Below are 15,179 nucleotides of genomic sequence, written 5' to 3'. Positions count from 1 at the left end.
GGATAGTGTTAGGGTTAGGGTTAGCATCAGCCCTAGGATAGTGTTAGGGTTAGGGTTAGGGTTAGCATCAGCCCTAGGATAGTGTTAGGGTTAGGGTTAGCATCAACCCTAGGATAGTGTTAGGGTTAGGGTTAGGGTTAGCATCAGCCCTAGGATAGTATTAGGGTTAGGGTTAGGGTTAGGGTTAGCGTTAGCATCAGCTCAAGGATAGTGTTAGGGTTAGGGTTAGGGTTAGCATCAGCCCTAGGATAGTGTTAGGGTTAGGGGTAGGGTTGGCATCAGCCCTAGGATAGTGTTAGGGTTAGGGTTAGCATCAGCCCTAGGATAGTGTTAGGGTTAGTGTTAGGGTTAGCATCAGCCCTAGGATAGTGTTAGGGTTAGGGTTAGCATCAGCCCTACGATAGTGTTAGGGTTAGGGTTAGGGTTAGCATCAGCCCTGGGATAGTGTTAGGGTTAGGGTTAGGGTTAGCATCAGCCCTAGGATAGTGTTAGGGTTAGGGTTAGCATCAGCCCTAGGATAGTGTTAGGGTTATGGTTAGGGTTAGCATCAGCCCTAGGATAGTGTTAGGGTTAGGGTTAGCATCAGCCCTAGGATAGTGTTAGGGTTAGAGTTAGCATCAGCCCTAGGATAGTGTTAGCGTTAGGGTTAGGGTTAGCATCAGCCCTAGGATAGTATTAGGGTCAGGGTTAGGGTTAGGGTTAGGGTTAGGGTTAGCATCAGCTCTAGGATAGTGTTAGGGTTAGGGTTGCAGTTAGCATCAGCAATACGGTAGTGTTAGGGTTAGGGTTAGGGTTAGCATCAGGCCTAGGATAGTGTTAGGGTTAGGGTTAGCATCAGCCCTAGGATAGTGTTAGGGTTAGGGTTAGGGTTAGCATGAACCCTAGGATACTGTTAGGGTTAGGGTTATGGTTAGCATCAGCCCTAGTATATTATTAGGGTTAGGGTTAGCATCAGCCCTAGAATAGTGTTAGGGTTAGGGTTAGGGTTAGCACCAGGCCTAGGATAGTGTTAGTGTTAGGGTTAGCATCAGCCTTAAGATAGTGTTAGGGTTAGGGTTAGGGTTAGCATCAGCCGTAGGATAGTGTTAGGGTTAGGGTTAGCCTCAGCCCTAGGATAGTGTTAGAGTTAGGGTTAGTGTTAGCATCAGCCCTAGGATAGTGATAGGGTTAGGGTTTGGGTTCGCATCAGCCCTAGGATAGTGTTAGTGTTAGAGTTAGCATCAGCCCTAGGATAGTGTTAGCGTTAGGGTTAGGGTTAGCATCAGCCCTAGGATAGTATTAGGGTTAGGGTTAGGGTTAGGGTTAGCATCAGCTCTAGGATAGTGTTAGGGTTAGGGTTAGGGTTAGCATCAGCCCTACGATAGTGTTAGGGTTAGGGTTAGGGTTAGCATCAGGCCTAGGATAGTGTTAGGGTTAGGGTTAGCATCAGCCCTAGGATAGTGTTAGGGTTAGGGTTAGGGTTAGTATCAGCCCTAGGATATTGTCAGGGTTAGGGTTAGCATCAACCCTAGGATAGTGTTTGGGTTAGGGTTAGGGTTAGCATCAGCCCTAGGACAATGTTAGGGTTAGGGTTAGCCTCAGCCCTAGGAGAGTTTTAGGGTTAGGGATAGGGTTAGCATCAGGCCTGGGATAGTGTTAGGGTTAGGGTTAGGGTTAGCATCAGGCCTATGATAGTGTTAGGGTTACGGTTAGAATCAGCCCTAGGATAGTGTTAGGGTTAGGGTTAGGGTTAGCGTCAGACCTAAGATAGTGTTAGATTTAGGGTTAGGGATATCATCAGGCCTAGGATATTGTTAGGGTTAGGGTTAGCATCAGCCTTAGGATAGTGTTAGGGTTAGGGTTAGGGTTAGCACCAGGCCTAGGATAGTGTTAGTGTTAGGGTTAGCATCAGCCTTAGGATAGTGTTAGGGTTAGGGTTAGGGTTAGCATCAGCCGTAGGATAGTGTTAGGGTTAGGGTTAGCCTCAGCCCTAGGATAGTGTTAGAGTTAGGGTTAGGGTTAGCATCAGCCCTAGGATAGTGTTAGGGTTAGGGTTAGGGTTAGCATCACCCCTAGGATAGTGTTAGGGTTAGGGTTAGCATCAGCCCTAGGATAGTGTTAGGGTTAGTGTTAGGGTTAGCATCAGCCCTAGGATAGTGTTAGGGTTAGGTTTAGCATCAGCCCTAGGATAGTGTTAGGGTTAGGGTTAGGGTTAGCATCAGCCCTAGCATAGTGTTAGGGTTAGGGTTAGCATCAGCCCTAGGATAGTGTTAGGGTTAGGGTTAGGGTTAGCATCAGCCCTAGGATAGTGTTAGGGTTAGGGTTAGCATCAACCCTAGGATAGTGTTAGGGTTAGGGTTAGGGTTATCATCAGCCCTAGAATAGTATTAGGGTTAGGGTTAGGGTTAGGGTTAGCGTTAGCTTCAGCTCTAGGATAGTGTTAGGGTTAGGGTTAGGGTTAGCATCAGCCCTAGGATAGTGTTAGGGTTAGGGTTATGGTTGGCATCAGCCCTAGGATAGTGTTAGGGTTAGGGTTAGCATCAGACCTAGGATAGTGTTAGGGTTAGGGAAGGGTTAGCATCAGCCTTAGGATAGTGTTAGGGTTAGGGTTAGGGTTAGCATCAGCCGTAGGATAGTGTTTGGGTTAGGGTTAGCCTCAGCCCTAATATAGTGTTAGAGTTAGGGTTAGGGTTAGCATCAGCCCTAGGATAGTGTTAGGGTTAGGGTTAGGGTTAGCATCAGCCTTAGGATAGTGTTAGTGTTAGGGTTAGCATCAGCCCTAGGATAGTGTTAGGGTTAGGGTTAGGGTTAGCATCCGCCCTAGGATAGTGTTAGGGTTAGGGTTAGCATCAGCCCTAGGATAGTGTTAGGGTTAGGGTTAACATAAACCCTAGGATAGTGTTAGGGTTAAGGTTAGGGTTATCATCAGGCCTAGGATAGTGTTAGGGTTAGGGTTAGGGTTAGCATCAGTTCAAGGATTGTGTTAGGGTTAGCGTTAGGGTTAGCATCAGCCCTAGGATAGTGTTAGGGTTAGGGTTAGGGTTAGCATCAGCCCTAGGATAGTGTTAGGGTTAGGGTTAGGGTTAGCATCAGTTCAAGGATACTGTTAGGGTTAGGGTTAGGGTTATCATCAGGCCTAGGATAGTGTGAGGGCTAGGGTTAGCATCAGACTTAGGATAGTGTTAGGGTTAGCGTTAGGGTTAGCATCAGCCCTAGGATAGTGTTAGGGTTAGGGTTAGGGTTAGCATCAGCCCTATGATAGTGTTAGGGTTAGGGTTAGCATCAGCCCTAGGATAGTGGTAGGGTTAGGGTTACGGTTATCATCAGGCGTATGATAGTGTTAGGGTTAGGGTTAGCATCAGCCCTAGGATAGTGTTAGGGTAAGGGTTAGGGTTAGCATCAGCCCTAGTATAGTGTTAGGGTTAGGGTTAGCATCAGCCCTAGGATAGTGTTAGAGTTAGGGTTAGGGTTAGCATCAGCCCTAGGATAGTGTTAGTGTTAGGGTTAGCATCAGCCCTAGGATAGTGTTAGGGTTAGGGTTAGGGTTAGCATCCGCCCTAGGATAGTGTTAGGGTTAGGGATAGGGTTAGCATCAGCCCTAGGATAGTGTTAGGGTTAGGGTTAGGGTTAGCATCAGCCCTAGGATAGTGTTAGGGTAAGGGTTATTGTTAGCATCAGGCCTAGGATAGTGTTAGGGTTACGGTTAGAATCAGCCCTAGGATAGTGTTAGGTTTAGGGTTAGGGTTAGCATCAGCCCTAGGATAGTGTTAGGTTTAGGGTTATGGATATCTTCAGGCATAGGATATTGTTAGTGTTAGGGTTAGCATCAGCCCTAGGATAGTGTTAGGCTTAGGGTTAGGGTTAGCATCAGCCCTAGGATAGCGTTAGGGTTAGGGTTAGGGTTAGCATCAACCCTAGGATACTGTTAGGGTTAGGGTTAGGGTTAGCATCAGCCCTAGTATATTATTAGGGTTAGGGTTAGCATCAGCCCTAGAATAGTGTTAGGGTTAGGGTTAGGGTTAGCATCAGGCCTAGGATAGTGTTAGGGTTAGGGTTAGCATCAGCCCTAGGATAGTGTTGGGTTAGCGTTAGGGTTCGCATCAGCCCTAGGATAGTGTCAGGGTTAGGGTTAGCATCAACCCTAGGATAGTGTTTGGGTTAGGGTTAGGGTTAGCATCAGCCCTAGGATAGTGTTAGGGTTAGGGTTAGCCTCAGCCCTAGGAGAGTGTTAGCGTTAGGGATAGGGTTAGCATCAGGCCTAGGATAGTGTTAGGGTTAGGGTTAGGTTTAGGGTTAGCATCAGGCCTATGATAGTGTTAGTGTTACGGTTAGAATCAGCCCTAGGATAGTGTTAGGGTTAGGGTTAGGGTTAGCATCAGCCCTAGGATAGTGTTAGGTTTAGGGTTAGGGATATCATCAGGCCTAGGATATTGTTAGGGTTAGGGTTAGCATCAGCCCTAGGATAGTGTTAGAGTTAGGGTTAGGGTTAGCATCAGCCCTAGGATAGTGTTAGGGTTAGGGTTAGGGTTAGCATCAGCCCTAGGATAGTGTTAGGGTTAGGGTTAGGGTTAGCATCAGCCCTAGGATATTATTAGGGTTAGGGTTAGCATCAGCCCTAGGATAGTGTTATGGTTAGGGTTAGGGTTAGCACCAGGCCTAGGATAGTGTTAGTGTTAGGGTTAGCATCAGCCTTAGGATAGTGTTAGGGTTAGGGTTAGGGTTAGCATCAGCTGTAGGATAGTGTTAGGGTTAGGGTTAGCCTCAGCCCTAGGATAGTGTTAGAGTTAGGGTTAGGGTTAGCATCAGCCCTAGGATACTGTTAGGGTTAGGGTTAGGGTTAGCATTAGCCATAGGATAGTGTTAGGGTTAGGGTTAGCATCAGCCCTAGGATAGTGTTTGGGTTAGGGTTAGGGTTAGCATCAGCCCTAGGATAGTGTTAGGGTTAGGGTTAGCATCAGCCCTAGGATAGTGTTAGGGTTAGTGTTAGGGTTAGCATCAGCCCTAGGATAGTGTTAGGGTTAGGGTTAGCATCAACCCTAGGATAGTGTTAGGGTTACGGTTAGGGTTAGCATCAGCCCTAGGATAGTATTAGGGTTAGGGTTAGGGTTAGGGTTAGGGTTAGCATCAGCTCTAGGATAGTGTTAGGGTTAGGGTTGCAGTTAGCATCAGCAATACGGTAGTGTTAGGGTTAGGGTTAGGGTTAGCATCAGGCCTAGGATAGTGTTAGGGTTAGGGTTAGCATCAGCCCTACGATAGTGTTAGGGTTAGGGTTAGGGTTAGCATGAACCCTAGGATACTGTTAGGGTTAGGGTTAGGGTTAGCATCAGCCCTAGTATATTATTAGGGTTAGGGTTAGCATCAGCCCTAGAATAGTGTTAGGGTTAGGGTTAGGGTTAGCACCAGGCCTAGGATAGTGTTAGTGTTAGGGTTAGCATCAGCCTTAAGATAGTGTTAGGGTTAGGGTTAGGGTTAGCATCAGCCGTAGGATAGTGTTAGGGTTAGGGTTAGCCTCAGCCCTAGGATAGTGTTAGAGTTAGGGTTAGTGTTAGCATCAGCCCTAGGATAGTGATAGGGTTAGGGTTTGGGTTCGCATCAGCCCTAGGATAGTGTTAGTGTTAGAGTTAGCATCAGCCCTAGGACAGTGTTAGCGTTAGGGTTAGGGTTAGCATCAGCCCTAGGATAGTATTAGGGTTAGGGTTAGGGTTAGGGTTAGGGTTAGCATCAGCTCTAGGATAGTGTTAGGGTTAGGGTTAGGGTTAGCATCAGCCCTACGATAGTGTTAGGGTTAGGGTTAGGGTTAGCATCAGGCCTAGGATAGTGTTAGGGTTAGGGTTAGCATCAGCCCTAGGATAGTGTTAGGGTTAGGGTTAGGGTTAGTATCAGCCCTAGGATATTGTCAGGGTTAGGGTTAGCATCAACCCAAGGATAGTGTTTGGGTTAGGGTTAGGGTTAGCATCAGCCCTAGGATAGTGTTAGGGTTAGGGTTAGCCTCAGCCCTAGGAGAGTTTTAGGGTTAGGGATAGGGTTAGCATCAGGCCTAGGATAGTGTTATGGTTAGGGTTAGGGTTAGCATCAGGCCTATGATAGTGTTAGGGTTACGGTTAGAATCAGCCCTAGGATAGTGTTAGGGTTAGGGTTAGGGTTAGCGTCAGACCTAAGATAGTGTTAGGTTTAGGGTTAGGGATATCATCAGGCCTAGGATATTGTTAGGGTTAGGGTTAGCATCAGCCTTAGGATAGTGTTAGGGTTAGGGTTAGGGTTAGCATCAGCCGTAGGATAGTGTTAGGGTTAGGGTTAGCCTCAGCCCTAGAATAGTGTTAGAGTTAGGGTTAGGGTTAGCATCAGCCCTAGGATAGTGTTAGGGTTAGGGTTAGGGTTAGCATCACCCCTAGGATAGTGTTAGGGTTAGGGTTAGCATCAGCCCTAGGATAGTGTTAGGGTTAGTGTTAGGGTTAGCATCAGCCCTAGGATAGTGTTAGGGTTAGGTTTAGCATCAGCCCTAGGATAGTGTTAGGGTTAGGGTTAGGGTTAGCATCAGCCCTAGGATAGTGTTAGGGTTAGGGTTAGCATCAGCCCTAGGATAGTGTTAGGGTTAGGGTTAGGGTTAGCATCAGCCCTAGGATAGTGTTAGGGTTAGGGTTAGCATCAACCCTAGGATAGTGTTAGGGTTAGGGTTAGGGTTATCATCAGCCCTAGAATAGTATTAGGGTTAGGGTTAGGGTTAGGGTTAGCGTTAGCTTCAGCTCTAGGATAGTGTTAGGGTTAGGGTTAGGGTTAGCATCAGCCCTAGGATAGTGTTAGGGTTAGGGTTATGGTTGGCATCAGCCCTAGGATAGTGTTAGGGTTAGGGTTAGCATCAGCCCTAGGATAGTGTTAGGGTTAGTGTTAGGGTTAGCATCAGCCCTAGGATAGTGTTAGGGTTAGGGTTAGCATCAGCCCTAGGATAGTGTTAGGGTTAGGGTTAGGGTTAGCATCAGCCCTAGGATAGTGTTAGGGTTAGGGTTAGGGTTAGCATCAGCCCTAGGATAGTGTTAGGGTTAGGGATAGCATCAGCCCTAGGATAGTGTTAGGGTTAGGGTTAGGGTTAGCATCAGCCCTAGGATAGTGTTAGGGTTAGGGTTAGCATCAGCCCTAGGATAGTGTTAGGGTTAGGGTTAGGGTTAGCATCAGCCCTAGGATAGTGTTAGGGTTAGGGTTAGCATCAGCCCTACTATAGTGTTAGGGTTAGCATCAGCCCTAGGATAGTGTTAGGGTTAGGGTGAGCCTCAGCCCTAGGAGAGTGTTAGGGTTAGGGATAGGGTTAGCATCAGGCCTAGGATAGTGTTAGGGTTAGGGTTAGGGTTAGCGTCAGCCCTAGGATAGTGTTAGGGTTAGGGTTAGCATCAGGCCTAGGATAGTGTTAGGGTTAGGGTTAGCATCAGCCCTAGGATAGTGTTAGGGTTAGGGTTAGGGTTAGCATCAGCCCTAGGATATTGTTAGGGTTAGGGTTAACATCAGCCCTAGGATAGTGTTAAGGTTAGGGTTAGGGTTAGCATCAGCCCTAGGATAGTGTTAGGTTTAGGGTTAGCATCAGACCTAGGATAGTGTTAGGGTTAGGGTTAGGGTAAGCATCAGCCCTAGGATAGTGTAAGTGTTAGGGGTAGGGTTAGCATCAGGCCTAGGAGAGTGTTAGGGTTAGGGTTAGCATCAGCCCTAGGATAGTGTTAGGGTTAGGGTTAGGGTTAGCATCAGCCCTAGGATAGTGTTAGGGTTAGGGTTAGGGTTAGCATCAGCCCTAGGATAGTATTAGGGTTAGGGTTAGCATCAGCCCTAGGATAGTGTTAGGGTTAGGGTTAGGGTTAGCACCAGGCCCAGGATAGTGTTAGTGTTAGGGTTAGCATCAGCCTTAGGATAGTGTTAGGGTTAGGGTTAGGGTTAGCATCAGCCCTAGGATAGTGTTAGGGTTAGGGTTAGCATCAACCCTAGGATAGTGTTAGGGTTAGTGTTAGGGTTAGCATCAGCCCTAGGATACTGTTAGGGTTAGGGTTAGCCTCAGCCCTAGGAGAGTGTTAGGGCTAGGGTTAGCCTCAGCCCTAGGAGAGTGTTAGGGTTAGGGATAGGGTTAGCATCAGGCCTAGGATAGTGTTAGCGTTAGGGTTAGGGTTAGCATCAGCCCTAGGATAGTGTTAGGGTTAGGGTTAGAATCAGACCTAGGATAGTGTTAGGGTTAGGCTTAGGGTTAGCATCAGCCCTAGGATAGTGTAAGTGTTAGGGTTAGGGTTAGCATCAGGCCTAGGATAGTGTTAGGGTTAGGGTTAGCATCAGCCCTAGTATAGTGTTAGGGTTAGGGTTCGGGTTAGAATCAGCCCTAGGATAGTCTTAGGGTTAGGGTTAGGGTTAGCATCAGCCCTAGGATAGTATTAGGGTTAGGGTTAGCATCAGCCCTAGGATAGTGTTAGGGTTAGGGTTAGGGTTAGCATCAGCCCTAGGATAGTGTTAGAGTTAGGGTTAGGGTTAGCATCAGCCCTAGGATAGTCTTAGGGTTAGGCTTAGGGTTAGCATCAGCCCTAGGATAGTATTAGGGTTAGGGTTAGCATCAGCCCTAGGATAGTGTTAGAGTTAGGGTTAGGGTTAGCATCAGCCCTAGCATAGTGTTAGGGTTAGGGTTAGGGTTAGCATGAGGCCTATGATAGTGTTAGGGTTACGGTTAGAATCAGCCCTAGGATAGTGTTAGGGTTAGGGTTAGGGTTAGCATCAGCCCTAGGATAGTGTTAGGTTTAAAGTTAGGGATATCATCAGGCCTAGGATATTGTTAGGGTTAGGGTTAGCCTCAGCCCTAGGATAGTGTTAGAGTTAGGGTTAGGGTTAGCATCAGCCCTAGGATAGTTTTAGGGTTAGGGTTAGGGTTAGCACCAGGCCTAGGACAGTGTTAGTGTTAGGGTTAGCATCAGCCTTAGGATAGAGTTATGGATAGGGTTAGGGTTAGCATCAGCCGTAGGATAGTGTTAGGGTTAGGGTTAGCCTCAGCCCTAGGATAGTGTTAGAGTTAGGGTTAGGGTTAGCATCAGCCCTAGGATAGTGTTAGGGTTAGGGTTAGCATCAGCCCTAGGATAGTGTTAGGGTTAGGGTTAGGGTTAGCATCAGCCCTAGGATAGTGTTAGGGTTAGGGTTAGCATCAACCCTAGGATAGTGTTAGGGTTAGGGTTAGGGTTAGCATCAGCCCTAGAATAGTGTTAGGGTTAGGGTTAGCCTCAGCACTAGGAGAGTGTTAGGGTTAGGGATAGGGTTAGCATCAGGCCTAGGATAGTGTTTGGGTTAGGGTTAGGGTTAGCATCAGCCCTAGGATAGTGTTAGGGTTAGGGTTAGGGTTAGCATCAGCCCTAGGATATTATTAGGGTTAGGGTTAGCATCAGCCCTAGGATAGTGTTAGGGTTAGGGTTAGGGTTAGCACCAGGCCTAGGATAGTGTTAGTGTTAGGGTTAGCATCAGCCTTAGGATAGTGTTAGGGTTAGGTTTAGGGTTAGCATCAGCCGTAGGATAGTGTTACGGTTAGGGTTAGCCTCAGCCCTAGGATAGTGTTAGAGTTAGGGTTAGGGTTAGCATCAGCCCTAGGATAGTGTTAGGGTTAGGGTTAGGGTTAGCATCAGCCGTAGGATAGTGTTAGGGTTAGGGTTAGCATCAGCCCTAGGATAGTGTTGGGGTTAGGGTTAGGGTTAGCATCAGGCCTATGATAGTGTTAGGGTTACGGTTAGAATCAGGCCTAGGATAGTGTTAGGGTTAGGGTTAGGGTTAGCATCAGCCCTAGGATAGTGTTAGGTTTAGGGTTAGGGATATCATCAGGCCTAGGATATTGTTAGGGTTAGGGTTAGCATCAGCCCTAGGATAGTGTTAGAGTTAGGGTTAGGGTTAGCATCAGCCCTAGGATAGTGTTAGGGTTAGGGTTAGGGTTAGCATCAGCCCTAGGATAGTGTTAGGGTTAGGGTTAGGGTTAGCATCAGCCCTAGGATAGTCTTAGGGTTAGGGTTTGGGTTAGCATCAGCCCTAGGATATTTTTAGGATTAGGGTTAGCATCAGCCCTAGGATAGTGTTAGGGTTAGGGTTAGGGTTAGCACCAGGCCTAGGATAGTGTTAGTGTTAGGGTTAGCATCAGCCTTAGGATAGTGTTAGGGTTAGGGTTAGGGTTAGCATCAGCCGTAGGATAGTGGTAGGGTTAGGTTTAGCCTCAGCCCTAGGATAGTGTTAGAGTTAGGGTTAGGGTTAGCATCAGCCCTAGGATAATGTTAGGGTTAGGGTTAGGGTTAGCATCAGCCCTAGGATAGTGTTAGGGTTAGGGTTAGGGTTAGCATCAGCCCTAGGATATTATTAGGGTTAGGGTTAGGGTTAGGGTTAGCGTTAGCATCAGCTCTAGGGTAGTGTTAGGGTTAGGGTTAGGGTGAGCATCAGCCCTAGGATAGTGTTAGGGTTAGCGTTAGGGTTAGCATCAGCCCTAGGATAGTGTTAGGGTTAGGGTTAGCATCAGCCCTAGGATAGTGTTAGGGTTAGGGTTAGGGTTAGCATCAGCCCTAGGATAGTGTTAGGGTTAGTGTTAGCATCAGCCCTAGGATAGTGTTAAGGTTAGTGTTAGGGTTAGCATCAGCCCTAGGATAGTGTTAGGGTTAGGGTTAGCATCAGCCCTAGGATAGTGTTTGGGTTAGGGTTAGGGTTAGCATCAGCCCTAGGATAGTGTTAGGGTTAGGGTTAGCATCAACCCTAGGATAGTGTTAGGGTTAGGGTTAGCATCAGCCCTAGGATAGTGTTAGGGTTAGGGTTAGGATTAGCATCAGCCCTAGGATAGTGTTAGGGTTAGGGTTAGCATCAACCCTAGGAGAGTGTTAGGGTTAGGGTTAGGGTTAGCATCAGCCCTAGGATAGTGTTAGGTTTAGGGTTAGCATTAGACCTAGGATAGTGTTAGGGTTAGGGAAGGGTTAGCATCAGCCTTAGGATAGTGTTAGGGTTAGGGTTAGGGTTAGCATCAGCCCTAGGATAGTGTTAGGGTTAGGGTTAGCATCAGGCCTAGGATAGTGTTAGGGTTAAGGTTAGCATCAGCCCTAGGAGAGTGTTAGGGTTAGGGTTAGGGTTAGCATCAGCCCTAGGATAGTGTTAGGGTTAGGGTTAACATCAGCCCTAGGATAGTGTTAGGGTTAGGGTTAGGGTTAGCATCAGCCCTAGGATAGTGTTAGGTTTAGGGTTAGCATTAGACCTAGGATAGTGTTAGGGTTAGGGAAGGGTTAGCATCAGCCTGAGGATAGTGTTAGGGTTAGGGTTAGGGTTAGCATCAGCCGTAGGATAGTGTTTGGGTTAGGGGTAGCCTCAGCCCTAATATAGTGTTAGAGTTAGGGTTAGGGTTAGCATCAGCCCTAGGATAGTGTTAGGGTTAGGGTTAGGGTTAGCATCAGCCTTAGGATAGTGTTAGTGTTAGGGTTAGCCTCAGCCCTAGGATAGTGTTAGGGTTAGGGTTAGGGTTAGCATCCGCCCTAGGATAGTGTTAGGGTTAGGGTTAGCATCAGCCCTAGGATAGTGTTAGGGTTAGGGTTAACATAAACCCTAGGATAGTGTTAGGGTTAAGGTTAGGGTTAGCATCAGGCCTAGGATAGTGTTAGGGTTAGGGTTAGGGTTAGCATCAGTTCAAGGACTGTGTTAGGGTTAGCGTTAGGGTTAGCATCAGCCCTAGGATAGTGTTAGGCTTAGGGTTATGGTTAGCATCAGCCCTAGGATAGTGTTAGGGTTAGGGTTAGGGTTAGCATCAGTTCAAGGATAGTGTTAGGGTTAGGGTTAGGGTTATCATCAGGCCTAGGATAGTGTGAGGGCTAGGGTTAGCATCAGACTTAGGATAGTGTTAGGGTTAGCGTTAGGGTTAGCATCAGCCCTAGGATAGTGTTAGGGTTAGGGTTAGGGTTAGCATCAGCCCTATGATAGTGTTAGGGTTAGGGTTAAAATCAGCCCTAGGATAGTGTTAGGGTTAGGGTTACGGTTATCATCAGGCGTAGGATAGTGTTAGGGTTAGGGTTAGCATCAGCCCTAGGATAGTGTTAGGGTAAGGGTTAGGGTTAGCATCAGCCCTAGGATAGTGTTAGGGTTAGGGTTAGCATCAGCCCTAGGATAGTGTTAGAGTTAGGGTTAGGGTTAGCATCAGCCCTAGGATATTATTAGGGTTAGGGTTAGGGTTAGGGTTAGCGTTAGCATCAGCTCTAGGATAGTGTTAGGGTTAGGGTTAGGGTTAGCATCAGCCCTAGGATAGTGTTAGGGTTAGCGTTAGGGTTAGCATCAGCCCTAAGATAGTGTTAGGGTTAGGGTTAGCATCAGCCCTAGGATAGTGTTAGGGTTAGGGTTAGGGTTAGCATGAGCCCTAGGATAGTGTTAGGGTTAGGGTTAGCATCAGCCCTAGGATAGTGTTAAGGTTAGGGTTAGGGTTAGCATCAGCCCTAGGATAGTGTTAGGGTTAGGGTTAGCATCAGCCCTAGGATAGTGTTTGGGTTAGGGTTAGGGTTAGCATCAGCCCTAGGATAGTGTTAGGGTTTTGGTTAGCATCAACCCTAGGATAGTGTTAGGGTTAGGGTTAGCATCAGCCCTAGGATAGTGTTAGGGTTAGGGTTAGGATTAGCATCAGCCCTAGGATAGTGTTAGGGTTAGGGTTAGGGTTAGCATCAGCCCTAGGATATAGTTAGGGTTAGGGTTAGCATCAGGCCTAGGAGAGTGTTAGGGTTAAGGTTAGCATCAGCCCTAGGAGAGTGTTAGGGTTAGGGTTAGGGTTAGCATCAGCCCTAGGACAGTGTTAGGGTTAGGGTTAACATCAGCCCTAGGATAGTGTTAGGGTTAGGGTTAGGGTTAGCATCAGCAGTAGGATAGTGTTAGGTTTAGGGTTAGCATCAGACCTAGGATAGTGTTAGGGTTAGGGAAGGGTTAGCATCAGCCTTAGGATAGTGTTAGGGTTAGGGTTAGGGTTAGCATCAGCCGTAGGATAGTGTTTGGGTTAGGGTTAGCCTCAGCCCTAATATAGTGTTAGAGTTAGGGTTAGGGTTAGCATCAGCCCTACGATAGTATTAGGGTTAGGGTTATGGTTAGCATCAGCCTTAGGATAGTGTTAGTGTTAGGGTTAGCATCAGCCCTAGGATAGTGTTAGTGTTAGGGTTAGGGTTAGCATCTGCCCTAGGATAGTGTTAGGGTTAGGGTTAGCATCAGCCCTAGGATAGTGTTAGGGTTAGGGTTAACATAAACCCTAGGATAGTGTTAGGGTTAAGGTTAGGGTTATCATCAGGCCTAGGATAGTGTTAGGGTTAGGGTTAGGGTTAGCATCAGTTCAAGGATTGTGTTAGGGTTAGCGTTAGGGTTAGCATCAGCCCTAGGATAGTGTTAGGGTTAGGGTTAGGGTTAGCATCAGCCCTAGGATTGTGTTAGGGTTAGGGTTAGGGTTAGCATCAGTTCAAGGATAGTGTTAGGGTTAGGGTTAGGGTTATCATCAGGCCTAGGATAGTGTGAGGGCTAGGGTTAGCATCAGACTTAGGATAGTGTTAGGGTTAGCGTTAGGGTTAGCATCAGCCCTAAGATAGTGTTAGGGTTAGGGTTAGCATCAGCCCTAGGATAGTGTTAGGGTTAGGGTTAGGGTTAGCATCAGCCCTAGGATATTATTAGGGTTAGGGTTAGGGTTAGGGTTAGCGTTAGCATCAGCTCTAGGATAGTGTTAGGGTTAGGGTTAGGGTTAGCATCAGCCCTAGGATAGTGTTAGCGTTAGCGTTAGGGTTAGCATCAGCCCTAGGATAGTGTTAGGGTTAGGGTTAGCATCAGCCCTAGGATAATGTTAGGGTTAGGGTTAGGGTTAGGGTTAGCATCAGCCCTAGGATAGTGTTAGGGTTAGGGTTAGCATCAGCCCTAGGATAGTGTTAAGGTTAGGGTTAGGGTTAGCATCAGCCCTAGGATAGTGTTAGGGTTAGGGTTAGCATCAGCCCTAGGATAGTGTTTGGGTTAGGGTTAGGGTTAGCATCAGCCCTAGGATAGTGTTAGGGTTAGGGTTAGCATCAACCCTAGGATAGTGTTAGGGTTAGGGTTAGCATCAGCCCTAGGATAGTGTTAGGGTTAGGGTTAGGATTAGCATCAGCCCTAGGATAGTGTTAGGGTTAGGGTTAGCATTAACCCTAGGAGAGTGTTAGAGTTAGGATTAGCCTCAGCCCTAGGAGAGTGTTAGGGTTAGGGATAGGGTTAGCATCAGGCCTAGGATAGTGTTAGGGTTAGGGTTAGGGTTAGCATCAGCCCTAGGATAGTGTTAGGGTTAGGGTTAGCATCAGGCCTAGGATAGTGTTAGGGTTAAGGTTAGCATCAGCCCTAGGAGAGTGTTACGGTTAGGGTTAGGGTTAGCATCAGCCCTAGGATAGTGTTAGGGTTAGGGTTAACATCAGCCCTAGGATAGTGTTAGGGTTAGGGTTAGGGTTAGCATCAGCCCTAGGATAGTGTTAGGTTTAGGGTTAGCATCAGACCTAGGATAGTGTTAGGGTTAGGGAAGGGTTAGCATCAGCCTTAGGATAGTGTTAGGGTTAGGGTTAGGGTTAGCATCAGCCATAGGATAGTGTTTGGGTTAGGGTTAGCCTCAGCCCTAATATAGTGTTAGAGTTAGGGTTAGGGTTAGCATCAGCCCTAGGATAGTGTTAGGGTTAGGGTTAGGGTTAGCATCAGCCTTAGGATAGTGTTAGTGTTAGGGTTAGCATCAGCCCTAGGATAGTGTTAGGGTTAGGGTTAGGGTTAGCATCCGCCCTAGGATAGTGTTAGGGTTAGGGTTAGCATCAGCCCTAGGATAGTGTTAGGGTTAGGCTTAACATATACCCTAGGATAGTGTTAGGGTTAAGGTTAGGGTTATCATCAGGCCTAGGATAGTGTTAGGGTTAGGGTTAGGGTTAGCATCAGTTCAAGGATTGTGTTAGGGTTAGCGTTAGGGTTAGCATCAGCCCTAGGATAGTGTTAGGGTTAGGGTTAGGGTTAGCATCAGCCCTAGGATAGTGTTAGGGTTAGGGTTAGGGTTAGCATCAGTTCAAGGATAGTGTTAGGGTTAGGGTTAGGGTTAGCATCAGCCGTAGGATAGTGTTTGGGTTAGGGTTAGCCTCAGCCCTAATATAGTGTTAGAGTTAGGGTTAGGGTTAGCAGCAGCCCTAGGATAGTGTTAGGGTTAGGGTTAGGGTTAGCATCAGCCTTAGGAT

Source organism: Lemur catta, chromosome 4 (assembly GCF_020740605.2).
Source record: "Lemur catta isolate mLemCat1 chromosome 4, mLemCat1.pri, whole genome shotgun sequence".
NCBI lineage: Eukaryota > Metazoa > Chordata > Mammalia > Primates > Lemuridae > Lemur > Lemur catta.
This window is presented reverse-complemented; position numbering follows the sequence as displayed.